The sequence below is a fragment of the Triturus cristatus genome, chromosome 7, assembly GCF_964204655.1.
Source record: "Triturus cristatus chromosome 7, aTriCri1.1, whole genome shotgun sequence".
NCBI classification, from domain to species: Eukaryota; Metazoa; Chordata; class Amphibia; order Caudata; family Salamandridae; genus Triturus; species Triturus cristatus.
In genome coordinates, this window is record NC_140590.1 from 1,776,167,237 (window position 1) to 1,776,186,364 (window position 19,128).

Consider the following 19,128-nt stretch of genomic DNA (forward strand, 5'->3'; position numbering starts at 1 on the left):
CCCAGCCCACCCGCTGCTGGAGGGACCTGGGGATGTAACATCTAGCATAACTGGAGCAATGGTGCGATCACCTTTTGGTGTAGTAAAATGCTTTAGTACTCGCCGTGACCTTTTCCTTTCATTCAATTGCCGTTAACTCTCTTAATGAACTGAGGTCTGAGATGTCTCATTTCCTCTTTCCCCTTGTCCCTCCCTCCCCTGTGGAAGGCTCTGTCTCTCTCCCTGGGCCTGTGGATCAGCAGTTCACTTCTGAGGCCCTGGACTTTAGTAGTTCTTTCCAGTCTGAAGGACAAGAAGGTACTTTTGATGTTTTTGTAGCACTTTTATATATTTTTCATTCATCTACATTCATGCAGCTTGCATGTCGCATCAGAGTGGGGAAAGGAAAAGGGATATTGGACGGTTGTGATGACGGTGACAGGAACTACTTGTAAATAACACTTTATGCAATTATATTAAGAACTAAAAGGTGCTACTCGGAGTTCAAAGTGGGTGGGGCTTGTTGGGAACGACATTCCCAAACTTTTTACATTTTATCAAAACAATTCTCATACATTTTTCTAAAGATTAGCCATTCCCGCACGGTTAATTAACACCTTGAGTTGCTTCGGGTTGAAAGGAAAGTAGTGGGGGGGGGGGGGGGGTCTCCAGTGCTGTGGAGATTTCTATAGCTTGCATTTGTTTTTCATTTAAGGTGTGTGCGTTATTGTATATGCAGTTACTTCTGAATGAAATCCCAGCCATGTTCTCTTTATTTATGCCCAGACCCTTGCTCACACTCTGACTTTGCCCACTCTGTGCTCAGGATCACAGTTCCCATACTTTTGTTTGCGCTTCCACCGGTGGTGCGACTACTTTTCAGTTTATTCGTACTCGGTTACCGACCTCGGAAGCATGGCCGGCTGAGTCGGCCTTGTTTGGCATTGTTTCATTCAACCTGTGACCAGCTTAGCTCTGTATATTTCAGCAGTGAGTGTTTAACTTACTGCGCCATCTTGCTGACAGGTCATAAGTGGCATCCACATACAGTTGACAAGACCCTCTTCCTTAGAGGGGGTGGCATTGTGTTTTTCCAGAAAGGCTGTAGCTGGGACAGTCTGTGCAGTTTATTACTCGGACCCTCCAGCCTTTCGCGATTATTTAACACAGAAATGTGAGCTACCAGCATATCGGGGCTTCTGTGTGCTATGGCTCGAGCGGCCCTGTTACTGTGGAAAGTGCACCGCACCGCATGGTGCACCATTTGTTCAAGTTGCAAAAAAAAAATCTTTACGGAAGGGCACAGGAGTTATAGAAGTTTTAGAAAGTCATATCTATTTAAACTCCACAAAATATCTAGCACACTTTTTAGTCTGAGAGGTATGTATTCAAATGTAACGACAAGAAGTGCACACACAGTAATGAACCACTCGGATCCTGTGTGTGTGTGGGGGGGGGGGGGCGGGGACTCCAGTGCTTGGGGTTGCTCACAGAGGACTTGTAACATTGGTCAGTCCTCAGGATCGGTTTGTAGCTAGGAATGGTCCAGCTCTTGATCTAACCAAGCCTACAAGCCATGATGGCAAAGGTCAGCGGAAGGATCAAGTGGGGGAAGGAAAGGGAGGGAACCGCAGGGAAGGAGAGCTGGAACGAGAAAAGAACACCAGACTGAGAACACCTTTTACACGTATCCTATGAACAAAAGGTTTAATCTAAGACTGACCCCTACCAGGGGTGGATACACCTCTTATACCTGAAAAGAAAATGAAAACCTCCTTGTAATGGCTGTTGCTTGGGTAGAAGGGGATGCCTTCTATGTGGACGGATCTGGAATGTTATAACCTTGTCTAGACTCCACCGCACTTCACAGGGATAGAGCGTAGGCTCCTACCACTCATACCAACCCCTGTTAAAGATCGAGCCAGAAAAAATAATTATACCGAGACCTTAGACGTCCTCCATACATTTAAACCAACAGTAATCCATAACTTTTACCACTGCAGTAGTAATATGTGAGACCGGCCTCACGGCGTGGCCCTCTCCATCATCCAGCCAACCTGCAACCACCCTCAAGACACGACATCTCCGACTCCGGCCGCCCCAGTCACCCCCGATCTGCGGGCCGGCCAGAGGCCTGACCAACTCACCACCCTACCACGCATGTCCAACCAAGGAAGCGGGAACCCTCGAGCCAGACCCAGAGGCGCCAGCCCAGTCACACCTCGGGTCGCCTTCCCCGGGAGGACTCAATCGGCCACCAGGCCCCTGGGGAGCAGGCGCCTCCCCTACCGAGCGTCTGGGGACCCTCCCAGACCCACCTGAAAAGACCAAAGAAGTGAGCGGCAGGAAATCCCGCCGAACCCCCTCCGTCACCCCCGCCCCCCTCTGGGACCCGTCCGGACTTCAAAGGACCAGCGGAGTATAACAAGGGGTGCCGGAGAAACAAGGACAGAGAAGACCTGGAACCATCTGAGCCTGCGGACGTCGTCGCGGCTCCTGAACGCTGTACTCACCTGGGCCTGCTGAGTGACTCGCGGCCTCTTGCTATTTGAACCATCTGAGCCCTGCGGACGAGGTCGTGGCTCCCGAGCACTGAACCATCTAGGCCTGCTGAGTGACTCGCGGCCCCCAGCTATTGAACCATCTGAGCCCTGCTGACGGAATCGCGGCTCCTGAACTCCGACCACCTGTGCCTGCTGAGAGACTCGCGGCGCTCCCCTTGAGGACGACTCGGGAAGAGATCGCCCAGAGACACGACACCCTCCAGCTCGAGGATTGTGAGCTTCCGCAGGGTATTTCGCAGAGACACTATCTTGAAAGACTGTCCCGCTACCCCCATTCCCCACGACTGACTTGTGGTACGTTGTGCCACTGCTGTACCATTTGCCTTTTGGGTCATAAAGATCCCTTGAAATCATCGATAAAAGAACCTATCTTACAAAGAATACGTGTGGTGTCCCTCTGTTCGCAGTGCAGTTCAGGGTGTGCGCGCCTGGTTCGGCTTACTTGGGAGAGGTGGGTCAAAGGGGTGGGCAAGACGTGTATCGAACCCCCTTCCGGCGAACGCCTTTCCAACATAATACATTCCTTGGACTTTAATTTAGCAAATAGTAGTTTTTATTTCCATGTAATGATGAACAATAGAACCTCTACTGTAATGCCTCTTGCACCGTAGAGTCTTAGCAATGCAAAATAATAACTCAACGTGACCCAAAGGGAAAACGCTCATTTGTAGAACGAACACAAAAGAGAAAGTAAATCACACTCTGCTCTAGACAGAAGTAAGGACCGCTAATTACGGACCCCCCACCAGCCGACCATATCCAAAGTCACTTAAACCCCTCGCCGCTGGCCGGAAGCGCCAGCCGAGGAAATCATCAGGGAAGTACTCGGGGAAGCGAACCCTCGCCGCTAGCCAGTAACGCCAGCCGAGGAAATAATCAGTGAAGCGAACCAGCCTCCGCATGAGCAGCCGCTCTCCAACGGAGGTTGGTCTAACAATCCGGGGTAATAAGTGGTGCAAGGCACCCTTACCGCTCTACGTGAACCGGAAACACTCCTGCAAGAATCGCCAGGGACAAAGAATTTCCAACGCTGGTCTCCGGACTCCATTGCCTTTTATGCCGACTTCTCGTGACGTTCGACGTGACGCGCGAGTGCTCATGTGAAATGTAGTTCAGGACACAGGCACTGAATGTACTCTTGGAATGATTCGTCATGCAGCGTGCGCTCACTGTATTGTGCTCATGACAGGAGTTTTGGTGGGAATAGTCTCTTATTCGGGGTGTAGACTTACCACACGGCATATGTCACATTCAGGTGGGGGCTGTATTGTGAAAGGGCTTACACCCACCCCCATGCCACTGCTCCACCTAGAGCAGTATTGAATGTGCTTACATTAGTCAAGGCAATGCACCTCCACCCACTATGATCCTGCGCCCTAGGGCTCCTGAGGAAGAGGTGTCCTGCCTCAGGGTCCGGGAGGTAGCGGTTCGACTGCAGGATGCTGGAACATCCCAGGGAGAAATAGGGCCCCCTCCCACGAAGTTAGGATTGGAGCTGTGCTTCCGCAGAGCTGCCGACACTTTAAACATGCCTATTTCAAAGTGGAATACTCTGCTTAAACTGTTTCCACTGATTTAAGGCTGGAAATTAAAGATTACAAGTAAAATAAAGTGCCGCAATAATGCCACAATTTCCACTTTTGTTCTGCATAAATGTGCAAATCTATGCGCAAAATTCTGGGGGTGGGGGGGGCGCGCTAGTAACATGATACTTAAGTTTGCCAGCCTTTCTGGAAAACCGACTAGCGTGTTGCTCGCTGTGCTGTCCTGTTCGCTTCCACAATACCACACCAGTTTCCACAGGGCCTTGGGTCATGCCGGGGTCTATATAGACCTAATTAAGAACACATTGCCAAGGCAGTTTCAACACGGTCCTCCGAAAACTGCCATAGCCATGTTCACATTGCCACCCCAGTTCCTTCACTGCCCTACCAGTGGCATCTTTTCCGGTAAAACCCATATTGTCAGATCTGTTCAGTTTCAGCATTACCCCGAAAAAACAATTTGTGCACTCTGCCCACCTCACTATGGCAGCTTTGATAGTGCTGCACCCGTTTTTCATTGCCTTCGGTAAGCACACGTTGCTATTAGTTTATCCGCCAAACTATAATATTGACTTTCCAGTTTGCCCATTGCCTGGCTTTTACCATTGAACCCAGTTCAGATTTTGCACCACTGAGCCAGTGTCTGTATTTATTCCAGACGTTTCCCTTACTAGTTTCACTCATGTCAACTTCATATCTTGCCATGCCACTTTCAACATGCCCACACTACTCTGGGCAGACAGTGTGCCAGGCTGTCTCTAGTACAGAACGGTGTGGGTCCTTGTGGAGGTGCTAGCATTTTGTCCCGTCACAGCCCTGGCACAGGATTCCATGTGCATTCATGGAAGTCTCTCTCACACGCACTCTCACACGCACTCTCACACGCACACTCACCCTTACCACACACACACACACGCACACACACACACACACACACACACTCTCGCCCTCACCACACACACACACACACTCGCCCTCATCACACACACACCTCACACACACACAACTCACACACACACAACTCACACACACACAACTCACACACACACAACTCACACACACACAACTCACACACACAACTCACACACACACAACTCACACACACACAACTCACACACACACAACTCACACACACACAACTCGCACACACCAAACTCGCACACACCAAACTCGCACACACCAAACTCGCACACACCAAACTCGCACACACCAAACTCGCACACACCAAACTCGCACACACCAAACTCGCACACACCAAACTCGCACACACCAAACTCGCACACACCAAACTCGCACACACCCTTACCACACACACCCTTACCACACACACCCTTACCACACACACTCTTACCACACACACTCTTACCACACACACTCTTACCACACACACTCTTACCACACACACTCTTACCACACACACTCTTACCACACACACTCTTACCACACACACTCTTACCACACACACTCTTACCACACACACTCTTACCACACACACTCTTACCACACACACTCTTACCACACACACACTCTTACCACACACACACTCTTACCACACACACACTCTTACCACACACACACTCTTACCACACACACACTCTTACCACACACACACTCTTACCACACACACACTCTTACCACACACACACACTCTTACCACACACACACTCTTACCACACACACACTCTTACCACACACACACACTCTTACCACACACACACTCTTACCACACACACACTCTTACCACACACACACTCTTACCACACACACACTCTTACCACACACACACTCTTACCACACACACACTCTTACCACACACACACTCTTACCACACACACACACTCTTACCACACACACACACTCTTACCACACACACACACTCTTACCACACACACACACTCTTACCACACACACACACTCTTACCACACACACACACTCTTACCACACACACACACTCTTACCACACACACACACTCTTACCACACACACACACTCTTACCACACACACACTCTTACCACACACACACTCTTACCACACACACACTCTTACCACACACACACTCTTACCACACACACACTCTTACCACACACACACTCTTACCACACACACACTCTTACCACACACACACTCTTACCACACACACACTCTTACCACACACACACTCTTACCACACACACACTCTTACCACACACACACTCTTACCACACACACACACTCTTACCACACACACACCCCACACACACACTCACGAGAAGTTGAGCAAGAAGTTGAGTACCCAAGATGAGTGTCAATGTAGCCCTGGCATTCACTGTCTTTACTAGTGACCAGTTTATGGAGCCCTCTTGCTCTACTGAACCAGCCCCCACTGGTGAACTGAGAGGTCCTTCATAACTGCAAGGAAGATGGTGCTTGGAGCACAGTGAAGAGTCAACGTGGCAAGAGGAGCAATCATGGCGCCCTCTTGAAGAAACCTAGAGGTGAAACATGCCCAAGGGGACAGGCCCAGCTCTTTTTAGGAGTTAGTGCTTATCGGGGGGGGGGGGGGGGGTGCGACCCCAGAATTGCAGGCCCAACTTGTTTCTATGAGGAGCGCTAGCGCTTATAGGGGAAGGGGGGGGGGGGGTAGGGATTTCCTGCATAGGGTTAAACATTCCATCGTAAAGCGCTTTTCATTCAACTGTTGGAGCAAAAAGCAAAAGTTCTAGAAAATTATCCGAAAAGGAGTTTATGAACGAATCCAATACTTCAGGTCTGTTGGCTTCCTCTCCACTAACAGGAAACGGATGAATGCATCACCAGGAGCCATCGTGGGGGCTTGGAAATGGCGAGCACTCAGAGGGCCAGTATCGGTGCCACAGGAGAGATGAGGCTCTCCGGAACACCCGGCCCTTGCTGGTGCCCCTGAAGGAGATGGTGCACGAAGCTTCTAGCATAACGCCTTGTCGCCAATAGCAGCAGGTCTTATTGTCCAATTATATGGTACTCCTTTACCGGCTTCCCAAGGATAAAAGGCTGCGTCGGCTCTGTCAGGTTCCTCATTTGTGACCTCCATTCCACACAGACATTTCTACAGCATGCGCATAATCAATTGAGCTATTGGATTGAGGCATTGAATAAATAAAAATAAATAAAATTCATGGTTGTATTGCATAAGCAGCTTCAGTGTAGGTATTTTCCCTGCCTTGGCTATTAATGGTAGGGTACCAGCTGGAAGCCTCCTTTCCACGAGCAGCAAGACTGCTCTATGGTTATTTGTTGTGATCTGGCGCCCTCTTGTGCTCATTCGTGGTGGTGCAGTAAGCACGCTGTCAACAGTTGCCTTAATGAGGTGGCTGCCCTGTACATTCACGAGCTGTACCAGCCTTGCAGGACGCAATCTGGCTCCGGTCAAATTCTCATCCGGTTTTCCACACAATTTGATCTTCATATTGTGCTATAAAATACAGAATACAGTTGTTTACCAGCAAAATCCGAAACATTAGCAGCTAATATTCCTAAATACATTGGCATAGCAGTTGTTTTTTTCTGCAGACATCCAGTATGTTTATCCGTTACAGTATTGCAGTGCACACCTTCAAAAGAATGATACAATTGTTTTGAAGTAGTCAAGGTCTGGTTCTTAATGTTCAATGTTTTTAAAGTAGGTTCTCTCCCTTAAGAGCAAACGAGCGGATATAGAGATCTACAGAGGCCGAGCCATTTCAGTGAAGTGGAGGAGGATGAAATACTAGTGAGGAGAGCAGACGGCAGGTGAAGGAGAGATGCGGTCTCAGCCTGGATGTCTGTCGCGGTGTCTGTGCAACAATGGGTTCTGCAGGACCCGGGTTACGATGTCTTTCGCTGGAGCACCAACATCACAATTTTACCCAAATATTATCTTTAGTTCCCAACTGTTTTTACTGAGTGATAGTCAATCGATGCATTATTCCATATTGTCCCAATTTGTAATGATACTTTACTGCCCTTAATGCTGCTCTGTTGGTAGACTATAGGAGCATGTATGTCCAGCGCCGGATCCATGCCAGGTTTTGGTGCCTTCTACCTGGACTACATTTCCATCCAGTGAACCCCAATGGACATCATTCTCATTGTGAGTGGTTTCCGGTAAGCCAGGCACAGGTCTGGCTCCTTCTGGCTTCAAGATGGACACCCCTCTATTCGAGATGTTCATGTATTGTCTCAAGATGCGATTTAAACTCTTGCTACAGATTCTCCAATATTCTGCTCCTCATGGTGCGAAGAAGGGTAACATGGCAAGCAGAGGGATTAGGGAGAAGAGGGCAGGACCCCATGTTCCCTAAAAGACTCATCTTTGATTACAAAAAGACTGTCCTATAGGGGCCCTCCACACAACAGGCCTTCCGAGATCAGGGAGAGGTGGAAGCCACATGATCGCTGCACCTGCTGCTGTAGCATCTCTGTATCTCTTGGGTGGGGCCAATGAGCGGCTGGTCCACCCCCGGCCGGTGAGACTAATTGTTGTTGCCGGACATTGGGCTGCTCTCCTTAATCCTGTATGATTAAAGGTTGTTCCTAGTCCGCGCTGCCATCACTCCTAGTTACAGGTTGCGGCTTCACTGCCTCATTACAGGGCATCGTGTGCTTCTCATACGTCTACCTGCTTTGACTCACCCCGGGAGCAAGCTTCATTCACATCACCTACTCCTGATTCTAGGATGTAAGCTGGGAATATATAAATGATCCCTTAAATCTCCATTACTTAGGATACATCAGCCCAGAACCTTAATTTGGGGCTTGATATGGCCCCATAGGGCAGCATGGAGGCTGGTGGACCCTGTGGTCACACATTCGTCAAGGGTGCCCGCCCATTAGTCCAACCTACTGTTCACTTCAAACCCTGCATGTTCAACATGTACCCTAATGGACCTTAAGGAACTGTAAAATATTTTGCTTGCATGAGTGAAAGATTCTTTCAGTTTCTCACTTTCCATTTTAACATCAATCAAAGAGCTAATAAAAACAGGATACAGCTATGGATCTGTTTACGAAGGTCCTGATGAAAGCCCCACGTCCCATCTGGGCCAGGGTGGCTGAAACATGTAGACAGTGATTGATTTTATGGCAAGGCATGGAGGACAATATTCTGCATATCCTCTTTTTTGCCAACTCACAGCAGCAACTTAAACCATCCAATAAGATCCCATGTCAGGAAGCTATCTTTGTTCTTTGTTGCTGCTCACTTTCAAGATAAGTACTTGTGTAATTATCCTTGAATTTGGATGTGTGTAATGTGCACAGTTTTTTTCTTTGCACACTGGCAGAGCGAATTTTGTAGTTTGAGATTAGTGATATGGAGTTTTAGTTCTAAAATAGTTTTTAGTTCATTTAATTTACTTTGAGGTTTGGGGGCCTGGAATTGATCAGAGGTTTTAATGGGATGTTATTTTTATTGGCACTGCTTGTGAGAGCGGGAGATTCATCGGCTGTTTCTGTGGGAACACTACAGGACCCGCATCGCACCTATTTGTGTTTTTTTTCCAAACAGTGTCTGTGAGTTCGGCAATTATTGTGGTGTGTGCACGACTGGGCCTGCTTGAACATTTGAGCGGCACTGGTGTAGAACCTTTCTCCGTCGTGCATGTATGCGCAATATTACAAGTTGGGAATTGTTTACCCCATGAAGCGAGGCATTTAGATGAGTTGCTGCGGGACCGTTGTTGTATAGTGCAGCAAACACTAATTATGGCTGGGTTATTGTTGTGCAAATTAATAGAACACGTCCAATACACGCGCATGGGCGGTTTTCCATGGTTAGGAGAACAACTTGCTACACTTGGGTCTTTCCGCTCTGGAGTCCAGGCGTGGTTGTAGAGGCTATGCTTTCAGTGTAGGCTGTCAGGCTTGCTGTACAGGAGTCAGGTGATCAGCAGCCGTTTTGAAATGGGCTGCACTTTGGAGTTTTAGTACTATGTAGAACGGTCCTATTTTGGGCAATTTTGTTTATTTCTGAGGCAGTTTCTGGTAGTTTATCTTGATGTGGTGAAAGAAAAACAGGAGGATTTTGGTAGGGGAAGTTTTTTGACAGAAAAGGGAAGCTTTGAGGAGTATATTGTGGAACATTGGCAAAGCGGGATTATGGTGGAAACTAAAGAGTTGGCACATAAGCAGACGGAGTTGTGGTAGGAAGCTCTTGGTTTTGTGGTAATCCGGAAGAAGTCTTGCCTGAAGCCGGTTCAGGAAATTGTATTTTTGAGATTTCAGAATTGAATGTTGGAATATATGTTGAGATTACTCCTAGAGAAGGTGAAGAACATTCGTAGGGAGATAAGGTGGATGTTGTTGTCTGAATGGGTGACATTTAGTGAGACAGCCAGGGTTCTGGGTTTGCTATTGGCATCGATCTAGGTGGTTTTTCCGGCCCTTTACATTATCGGGCCATGCAGAGGGTGAAAGCTAGGTATATGCACAGGGGAATAAGGTATTCTCAGAAAGTTCAGTTAGATATAGAGACGACACAGGAGTTGAAGTGGTGGCAGGAGAATTTGTCAGCCTGAAATGGAAGGGACATTTTTGGCGACGTTTCAGATGTGGTTGTTGAGTTGGATGCCAGCCTCCATGGTTCGGTGGGCAAGGTGTGGTACCCTTGCAACAGGCGGGAAATGGGAGAGGCAGCAGAAGGAGATTTGTCACCAACCTGGAGTTGTTGACAGGATCGCTTGCAATAAGTTTTGTCAGAGAGCAGGTAAAGTGCTGTATTTTATTAAGAATAGATGAGTCCAGAGTAAGGTATGTCAAAAAGGAGGTGTTTGGTTGAGGGCTTTAGCGGATTTAGCAAAGGAGTTCTGGCACTTTTGTTTGATCAAAGACATTCTGGTACAAGCACAATATATTCCAGAAATGACCAATTCAGTGCCAGATTGGAATTCAAGGAAATTGAAAGATTTTCAGCAATTAGATGTTGAACTGGGATGTGTTAAGAACATTGAAAAACAGCTGGGGTCCATTGAGTGTGGATCTGTTTGCGAACAGGGCGAATGCTCAAGTGACATTCAGTGGATTCTGAGGAGTGGCTGCGTTTCTGCAGCATTAGGGGAATGTACGCGGTTCTGCTTTCCCTCCATTTACTTTAATTCAAAGATTATTCTTGAAGGTGAGGCAAGAGTGTGTGGAAGTGGTTCTGGTAGCTCCGTTTTGTCCATCTCCGGTATGGGATCCGGACGTCATGGAGTTACTTTTATATGATCCGTTGCTTCTGCCAGGGGTGTCGGATCTGTTAGTGAATTCATTGGGATGGACACAGGAGTTGGTTTTACAGGATCGGTTATAACTGATGGGATGGCTGTTTTCAGGAGAGCTTGGCAGGTGTCTGCTTTATCATTCTAGGCTTCAGTGCTCATCAAGGAGTCATGGGCTCCAGGAACTTTAAAGGCATATAAGTTGGCATGGAAAAGACGGTTTTGTGGGTTCGTGGCAAGGGGTTTGGATCCCATATCAGCTCCTATAGTAGAAGTGGTCAATTTCTTGACCGTTTTTTTTATGAAAGGGAATTCCTATAGTTCTGTGAATATTTATAGATGAGCAATTTCGCAGGCCATAAATTGGTGGGTAAATTGATAGTTGGTCAGCATGATGTGGTAAAGAGGTTTTTGAGTAGAATGTGGATGCGCATACCTTCAGGTCCAAAATATTCATCATTGAGGGATGTTGTGTTGGTTTAGAGGAATTGCTTAGATGGATGCAAAATGAGATTTTAGACCTAAAGATTCTTTCCTCTAAATTGGTCATGTTACTTTGATTTCTCTTAGAAGGGAATCAGATGTTAAAGCTTTGGATGTGACGCCACAAAGTTATTTACCAGAGGGTGCTTGTTTCAATATTAGGAAGAAGACAAAAACTACGTCTACAACAATATTTGTTTCCAAGTTTGGAGGAGAATGGAAGGTTGTATGTGGTTAGATGTTTGCGCGAGTATGAGAGAAGAGCTGGGAGTTTAAGAAGGGAGAGTAGCTCCCAGTTGATGGTTTCCTTCAAATTTCCTTATAAACCGGTCTCCAGCCTGACGTTGGCAAGGAGGTCGTGAGGAAGGAGGAATAGATGTTGTGAGATTGCAGCTCATTCTGTAAGAGGGGCAATGGCTTCCAAAGCATTGTTGATTCGTGTATGATTGAGTAAAATAAGCCAGTAGTGTGCTGTGAGAAATTATGCAAGGCTCTAAACATGCAGAATATTGGTCTTGGTGCCTTGCCATAAAATTCTGATTTTCCACTGCAGGGTTGAGTAGAAAATCATGATCTTATTAAACCGGATGAGGCTGCTATTCTCTTACCCGAGTTTCCCCACCCTATGTGTCCTTTATGTTCTAGGCGGGGGAGAGTACAGGAATTAATTTAGAAGACCGAGGCGGAAAAGATTTTGGAGAGTTAAGTTGTATTTGCAGGAAGTTGATTCAAGCATATTTTGGTACTTTTGTTCTTTCAAGATGCAGCAAAAAGGAAGGAAGATGGCGGCCTGACATGGCATTATATTGGGTTGGAATGTTAGAAGTTCTGTTGTTTGTTTAAGTTGCTGCTGTGAATTGGCAATAAAGAGGATAACCATAATATCACTCTGTGTCTTTGATAAAATCATGATTTTCTACCCATGCCTGCTGAGGAAAATCTGATTTTTAGATGTAAGGATTAATTGATATGTTGCCTGGTTACATCCTTTGATTTAACCTAACCCTGATTCTTGAGAAATGAAATGAAGTTTAAAAGGAATTTAAGGTAATTATAATAACATTTTGCACAGATTCAACTAAGCCTCACGCTTGGAGTGGGCTCTACCTCCTAAAGGAGGGATCACTGCTGACACACTAGGTGTCTAGAGTGCAGCCCGACGATGAAGCATGCCACTGGTCCCTTAAAATACTTCTAGAGACTTCTGGTCCATGCAGGCCATTTTGGGACTCCACTCTTGTCGTGATTATGGAATATGAATTCTGCATGAAAGCGTGGTCTAAGAGCGGCAGCTCGGGTCTTGCAGTGCAAAGGAATAACTTTAAGAGGACATGCATGCCAAGTAGCAGCAGAGGTTGGTAGCTGATGTCACTGAGGAATCTTGGAGTTATGACCGGTGACCTCAAAGTGATCATAAATGTGAAAAAGCCCTGGAAAGCAAGAGCTATAACTAGCTAGCAGTCAAGAAGGGGTGCATCACCAACCTGAAGATCACTGACAAGGCATCGCCTAAGGTTTATGTCCTGTTCTGGAGGCAGCATCGCCAAGGGAACTGTTCACCCGCCATCCATCAAAGGTCTTAACCACTAGTCCTATATTGAGGTGGTGATGAACCCGCCTTTGTGTGCAGCACCCAATAAACATCCTGATTTACGAAGGGAGTGGACATAGGACAATAATCTACAGATAACCTCTAAACCAGAGGCCATGCTGGGAGGCTGGGGTCAAAGGTGGCATCTTTGAAGTGGAAGAAGGGATAATGGGAAGGTCAGGGGCATTAGTTGACCAAAATACTAGCAGTAGCGGAAGTGACATCAAACACCCTTTGGCTTCCAGTCACAAGGCCGGCTCTAGGGTGGTGTGACGGGTGCCACCGCACCGGGCGCTGACTATGGGTGGGGGCAATGTATACTATGGTTTTAAAAGCACATGTTGCTGTGTTCTTTGCCTCCAGCAATTTTCCGGCTACAAACAAAATTTCATGATTACTCCAGTGATTAGTGTTCTTTCTGGTGACAGTGAGATCAGAGTTTTGTCTAGTGGAAGTTTTGACTCATCGTAAGGTAGCACAGCGGTTTAATATGCTTGCTGCTAAGAACGTGTACCATGCAGATCACAAACTGCATATAATGCAAATGGGTCAGTAGGTTACTGCTTTTGTCAGAGAGATCCTTTTGCTACTTGGAGTTTTTAAGATAAAACCCTAATGTAGCAAAGTGAGCAATTAACGGTCATCAAAGAGCTGCATGAAAACTACGAGGTATAAGTTATCGCGTTATTTTCCCTTGTCTTTCATTAGCCTAATATTTCAAAATGGGTTCATTTGGGAGTAATCAATTCTCATTATTAAAGAGAACCCCCAACCATGGTGTTCCATTTTAAGTTCTGCGTTTGTTGCTCCAAAACAAGCACTCTTAAACTTTACTCCCTACCAGTATGGATGACTTGTGACGCCTACACCTTGTAGTCTTCTGTCCTCTGTAATAGTTCCTATACACTGATTTACACACGTATGATTGATTGTCTCTGTGATGTAAAGTGCTCTGACACACTACACCTTATGAGTGGTGCTATAAAACTATTTAAAGACATCTGAGAGAGAGTGGCTATTGAGACTTGAGGGACACTGTTAAATGTGGTACAGAAGGGATCCATGGCGGAGATGGTCATTGGGAGGGCACCAACAAACATTGCTGCCCTGGGCTCCACCAGTGCTCAAGCCGGCCCTGTCCAGTGAGATCCGAGAGGGCTTCTTGCTCTGCGCATAGCTCTTTAACAGCTCCCTGTTTGTTGCTGAGGGTTAGGCAAAGGGCTAGGAGTGAAAATTGTGGATGGTAGCCGGGCTCTCTGCCCCTGTTATTTCCCGTTCCTGTCGCTGTCCACTTTAGGATCCCAGAGTGAAGGGGCTGCAGTGGAAGTGACCGGGGTGGCAGCTGGCTGCGGTCTACAGGGCGTGAAAAAATAATATTCATTGAAATAGTAGTTCATGTTTAGAAACCACACAGTAAACGCATTAAAGTGACCAGTGCTGAGTCATGCAGTGGCGTAGCTAGGGGGGGCGTCATGGTTTGGGGGTGGCGGCCATCTCTGGGCGGCAACAGCCCTCCGCTCCTCAATGCGTTTGCTGCAAGGTGGTGGCAAACGGACAAAATATTTGCCAGCCCCTCCCACCCCCCCCCCCGCTCTTTACTACAGGCGCCGCGAGGCGGCAAATGCAGGGACTGCCACAGGAGCCCATGGGACTAGCAACACCACTGGAGTCTTGCCTCAATAGGTCTGAAGACCCAAGCAGACGTCATCAAACAAAGGAATGTTCTGGAATGCTGTTGGCGGTGGTGGTTGTTGGGGCTGCAGGTCTGTGGTAAGCGAAAGGTCTCCCTTGATGGCTCCTTTAAGGAAGGTGCCTCAGGAAGAACTCACCACGGGCTCCGATCGAATAGAAAGTGGGTTTATTAGTACGATGGAACAACACCAAACGGGTCCTTTCCACACCTCCACCACCAGCTGCTCCCTACCCAACATTGCACCCCTGAACTAAGTGATCACAAGACTCCACTCACAAGGAGTGGACAGCTGAAGCTCTGAACACACCAAAAGGACGTGCCAGATAACACCAGAGTGTACAATCTGGAGCCCCTGCAAGACATTCTGTATTTTGTTACGCTTCAATATCCTGAAAACAATGTTCTCTGTAAGGCCAGGCGAGGTTCCACTCCGGAGGTTCATGAAGGTTCCTTTTCTTACAAACTATCACACACATGGTTTGCTACTAAACTGTCCAGAAATGTCTACATTTTAGGTTTGCAGCTGTTGGTTTCTATTATTGAAAACTGCCACATTTGATCATTATACCACGAATAGAAACATCTCTGTATTCTCGAAGATTCTTGTTTGCGTGGTGTATTCTCCCTGTTTTCTTTTACATGTTATCCTGTTGTGTATTTTACTTAAGAGATTGTCAGGTTCCTGGTTCAGTAGCCTTGTACTTATTTTTGTAATTAATAATTTGATGGTTTCTATGAAAATGCCTGAGCGCTCACTGTGTAAAAGGCCACAAGTTTGAAACCCAGTGAAGTAGACTCAGTCTTTCATCCTTCACAGCTGATAAACGGACTACCATTATACTGAGTAATCACAACATCTGTTATTTAAAGCACCTAGAAATTGCAGACATTTGGTATGAAGGGTTATATAGGAAAGTTGCTATTTAAGTCTGGCTGCGGACAGCTCTAGGTGTCTGCTAGAGCACTTGTGAAGACCATACACAAATAATATATGAGAGGCTTTAGACCTGCCCCCGTCAGCCATGTGTTACTTTGGTAGGCCCCCTTTTGTCATTTTATTAATGTTGTGTCCATAATGTTCAAGATCGGCATTGGGTATTTTGCGGATGTTTACATGTTGCATCAGTCATGGGATGCAAAGTAGTTCCTCCGAGCTGCTGCATTAGTCTGCCTGTAGCGTCCCTGCGGTCCAGACGTGACTGCGTGAGTGGAGCGTACCACAGTGCGCCACCCTAACCTCTTCATGGAGCCCATATTTGTGGCACTGTTGGCTCATGCCGGTGCTCTAGCTGCACAGTAAGCAACAGCACAGTAAACCAGAAACAACTTCTAACCCTCCTGCAAATCTTACTGACTGAAAAGGCCACTGTCCTCATCCAAGATGGCCTCCACATCAACCTAAAGCTGCAGCGGTTTCCGATGAGGGGATTTTCCAAACAGTGTAATCAATAGCAATTGCCAGCCAGGCGGACACCAAAGCACCCCTCTCTGGGGAATGTCTTGGTGCATCCTCATTAGACTAGGGAGAAGGTTCAAAAGACACTGTGTGTGCAGGTTTGTCTGTGCTTAATTTGAGCTGGTGGTTTTTGGTGCTTGCCACAGGCTCTCGGCGCGTGTGACAGTCTGTCACAAGGTGGCGCTGTCTGTTTAATGCAGAGGTGACCACAACAACAGATAATTATTAATTCAATATACATTACAAATGGCTATTACCAGCCCCACACCCATTCTTATAGCTTTGGGGGCCTGGAACAGTCCATTTTGTCGCACTTGGAGGAGTGTGATGTTCGTAGGTGTTTGTACTGTCACAGGCAGCGCCGGCAGGGGCAATGTGCGGTGCAAGCTGCAGTGGCCTCCTGACGAGAGCTCTGGCACTTATGTTTTCACAAATTAAGCACTGGTTTGTGTGTTGCTGGACAACATGCAATGAAAAGATCACAAGAATGCACACGATGTATCAGACAATTAGGCTGTGAGCATTTCGACTACATTAAATTGGCATTTTTGGCTCTTGAACCTCTGGTTATTCCACCCAAACCACATACCAATGCTGTTCCTAACTCCTGAATGACTAATTTCTCGCCCTTCGAAAGCAGATTCGCAAGGAAAAACTTTGATGTAAGCAAAAGTTCTAAACCATATCACATTTTCAAACATCTTCTTCGTCTCACGTTAACTGTGGTTGATTTTCAATTTACACACAAGGGTACAACAGTATAATTTTGTTGGGGTGCTGGAGTTCTTACCCCACTGATCTTTGCCCTCGGGCACTAGTTCATCCACCCATTGTTTCATTTTTACAGTCACCTATTTGTTCATCAACAATAGTGCACACAATCTCATCAGCAAAGTACCGTCCGTTATAAGCCAAATCTATTGGCCCTGCCAATGCCTTTTTAGGTCTCGCTGAGCCAAAGGCTCGAAGAGACGTTTTATATGTGGGATTTTCAAAGTGCTACCCACAGTTTTGGCTGGCCTAAACCTTGAGTGCACGATCACATGCACGTGCACAGCTGCTCCCACTCCCCCCTCCCTTCTCTATAGCTTTCTTTCACTTTAGCCGCTTTGACCCTTGCATTCCCCCCCTCCCTTCTCACCCAGCCCTTTGATGCTCTGCTCGATTACTTTCACTTTCGCCGCTACAAACTTTTCAAGCCTTTTACCGCCTTTGATTTTCTTTTATTTTGCTGAGCCTTGATTCATACGCGCTTGTTCCGATTTCAAGGGAAGTCTTACCCATCTTCAACTAACAGCATGCAGCCAAGCGTGAAGGATTATCGCTTGTACTTTCATTTCATATCATCTACAGCGCGTGTCCTCTAACGCATGTAAATAAATGTAAAGGCACGATCAGACAAACGGTAAGGATAATCGCTTGTGCTTCCATTCAACTTTGTCTTCAGCACGTGTTTGTCAGCGTGCAGCAGATTTTCATGTTTCCTCGCTCATGACTATACATCGACGCTTGGATCATGTTTCTCCATCTCTCCCTTCCTCCTATGTTGTCCTTAGTTAACTTTACATCACTCTCTGCTCCTTTGCCACACACTCGTGTGTCCTCAGTGTATCGCCTTCATGCTTTGCTTCCACTGATCTCGCTATTCCCTCTTCTTCTCTCACTCATCCCACAGACAGCCTTTCTCACTGCCTCCCGTTCAAGCTCATTGCTTTCAATTCTATCACCTCGCTCTCGCCCACTGCCCGTTTGTCGCATTCACCCTTCCCGTTCCTCTGACTCTGCTTTCCTCTGATTCTCTCCTTGCGCCGGCTCCCTCTTTATCTCGCCTCTTTTTCTTTATCTCTCTGCCCTCTCCTGCTTCACCCCATCCTGCTCTCTCACAGCTGTTCTTCCCTCATTCTCCCCGCCCTGTAGCTCCGCTTCCCCCCCCCCCCCCCGAACGCAGCGTTTTTAGACTTCCTCGCCTTTCACTTTCCGACTTGGCTGTTCTTATTTCCCTTCCGTCCCCACTCTCTGCCTTGCACCCCTCTCCCTCCATTGCAATCCGTCGGCACCGAGGCCCTTTTCCCTCGTGCTCCTCCTTCCTGTTTCTCTCTGCTGCTCTCCTCTGGCTTGCGCCCCTGCCTTATTTATCAGCCTTCCACTCTTCCTCTGCCGTACTTCCCTTTTCTTCCGTGCTTGTAGGTCGTTGTTTGTCCTGTTCGTGTCTCTTACTCCCTTCTCCTGTAGTTTCCCTATTCCCTTTCCTCATTGCTGGTCTCCCTCCAGCACCTCTATTTAACAGCTCTAAAACAAGAACACATCATGGGGGATGATCACAGGACTCGTGATGTGCGGAAGATGCATTCATTTTTTATCTCCGATTTCAGAACATTTCACAGCCTTGTTTTAAAGTGTTACCAATTTGGATTATTTTGTTATTTCAAAAGAATAAAAAAACACCTCGAATGACACACAGATTCAGTGTAGTTAAACACCTTCCCAAAGTCTAAATGCTCACGTATTTCCTACACGCACGAACATCTCTAGCAGATGATTCATCGTAATAAATAAACTAATACCTTGAATTTGGAGATCGTGATTCCGCCGCAGCAGGATAACCCGCTGTGCTGCTCAGATA

At 47.0% G+C, this 19,128-nt stretch overlaps 1 protein-coding gene across 2 annotated transcripts in view; it reads left to right on the forward strand.

Annotated features, from left to right (window-relative positions):
- TMEM139 (transmembrane protein 139) overlaps positions 1–19,128 on the forward strand; it is a 144,169-nt gene that overhangs the window by 104,519 nt on the left and 20,522 nt on the right. The gene's annotated exons all lie outside the window — the stretch shown is intronic.